This window comes from Lottia gigantea (genome assembly GCF_000327385.1).
Source record: "Lottia gigantea unplaced genomic scaffold LOTGIsca_140, whole genome shotgun sequence".
In the NCBI taxonomy this organism is placed as follows: domain Eukaryota; kingdom Metazoa; phylum Mollusca; class Gastropoda; family Lottiidae; genus Lottia; species Lottia gigantea.
Window position 1 is genome coordinate 234829 of NW_008707618.1, and position 2770 is coordinate 237598.

Here is a 2770-nt window from a genome sequence, read left to right on the forward strand (position 1 = left end):
CCACGACATAGTCTGGGCAAAGACAATAATTACGGAAATCAATGTATTATAAGATGTCTTTGGTTAACGTAATGAAATTTATCAAGAAGATGATTTAGGTGAAACTCAGTGGCGGCACCAATAGGGGTATAGAGGGCAAAATAGTTTTCACCTCAATTGTATCCCCACTTTTTTAAAACAAATTTAAAAAAATATAATTTCATACGGGTAACACGTTGAATTCGCCTGTGAGTTTTATATAGATACAAAACTGAATATAATTTTGAATAATGTGAGTAAGGGGGTCAATGTTTTTTCTTCTTTTACTTTTATTGTCTTGGATCCATATGGTTTTTCATGTAAATTTAATCTATTATAGCAACGGATTGCCATCAATGACATTTTTTTAAACATATCAGAGTTACACCCCTTGAAATGTAACCCAATGTTGGCAAATCGGCAATGCTTTCCGACGACTTCATAAAAAGGTAAACTCGGAAGTCGACGGAAAGCATTGTGGGATAAAGTATTTTCCCGTTTTCACAATTTGCATCAGATCATCATTTATTTTTGAAAGAATCTTTATGTTTTGTTTCTTTCAAACGTGTCATCCATACCGATGACATTTACATATTCTTTCGAACTTCGCTATAAATAGACAGAACCGGACAGCCGATTAAATACTACGACACTAGTAGCTTGTTTAAGACATAAATATGATTGTCATGGGTTTTAATCACATAAACGTTTAAAATTGCTTAGTTAAGAAGACTAAAGATTATCCCAGTAAATGGGCGGGACTATCGGGGAAAATCACTTAAGCGGTTCGTCCTGGCGGTAAAATGAATGCTACAGATCACAACCCTATTTTGAGGCAGGTTTTCGTTCTGCACACCACAACTGTTTCATAACTAATATTGATCCAGGTTTCATCCAGGTTTGGCATCAATGCTTTAAGGCCACTTCAGTTGCCCTTTCCCTTTTTACGTGAGAGCAATTTCTATAAATTATCAGTAAACTCTAATCTCAACGAATCACATCAATTATATAGTTTCAGATAGTCTTAAATAAACCCAAATCAATTCAAACAGTAAGTAAAGGAATGCAAATATTTATAATGATTTACATAATTGAAGATCAAAGATTTGGAGTAGAATAATATTAGTCTCCTGTCTCCGTTTAAGATAACTGACGTTAGTTAGATACAGAGTCGAAATGATCACAAACTGAATAAAACAGTTTAATGTAAAAATGTATGACTAGTCTTGGCTCTGAATGGAATTTGTCATCTTGGCAGGTGTAGTTGGACAGAACGCGCTTACTACTTCCGCCGACAACGGACTTAAATTGATTTTGTCCGCTTGTAGATCTTGACTTATTGATAGACATATACGTCGAAATTTTGATTGTGGACATGATGGAGACAATAGTATATATCTGATCTTGATGAAACTCTGTATGGATGTATATGATGATGAGATTCTGGTTGTAATTGTCAGTAACTTAAATGCTGTAGTTAATATAATTTTTTTTAAACAAATCCTATTCCCAGACAGAAATATTTCTATTTCTCGTGCGGATGATCAAAGATCAACTACCGTCTGTGATTAAATGAAAAGTTACACTTGGTTGTCGTGAAGAGTTAAATAGCTTACGGTTCGGTGACCTGAAAAAGTTTGCCGATGGGGGTAGTCACAAATACAATTTTTATGAGTCATTGTTAATATCCAACTAAAGGCTTTTCTTACTTTGATCTAGTTTCTGGAATGGGTCTCTACCTGATAGTAGTATTTTCATTCTATATCAATATACATGTAATTATTTATCGGATACTATACCTTATCAGTCTCTTTATATTTAACGGATTGCGTGTGCAGGTGCTTGGGAGTTACTTGTCAACCTCTGCCCATGTCAGTTTCCGGGAGATTAAACATTGTTTACCAGATAGCCATCTTAATGCCTTCGATAATCAACAGAACCCCCAAAATATTACAGTGGCGACAAGGATATTTCGAGGTATAAATTTCACTCCAGGAATCAGAGGGAAGGGGAAACAGTAGCCTCATATATTGTTGAACTAAAAAGCCTAGCCAAGAACTGTAATTTGCAAACGTTCTTAGATGACGATTTACGTGACAGACTGGTCTATGGAATGTCAAGTACACAGAAGCCGTTATTTATGGAGGGGGATCTTTGCCAGAAGTATTTACAAAGTCAAACTTGAAAGCAAGGCCTCGACTTTACAAAGTCATATTTCAACGTTACACAATTACAAAATAAAACTTCCTAAAATCAAAAAGTCACTGTACTAATTACAAAGTAAAGATATTGATAGTTTACTTTTCAAACTTTATTTCACATCAGACACCATTCAAACTTTCCTTTACGAAAATGAATTCTTAACTTTGCATTATTGACATTATCAACTATGTCTTCTTGACTTTGCATTCGTGAAAGATGTAAGTTCGACCACTGTATTCTTGAGAGTTGTAAAGTCAACTTCTGCATTCTTGAACGTTAACCATATAATGTAACGTGACCTACTTCATTTACATAATTCGGAAATTCACGGAAACTAACGGAAATATAAATCAATAATTGCTCCTTGTCAAAGGGATTTAACACTAAATAAGCCTCAAATGCGGCATTGGTCAATTGACACTTCGTCATTACTTCAGTGGCCGGCCAATTTTTGTGGCCGATGGATATACTAATTTTTTGGATTGATTGTAATTGTTGTAATTAAATCAAAAAACCAAAAATTTGTAATTCATTTCTTATAAAACCTCTA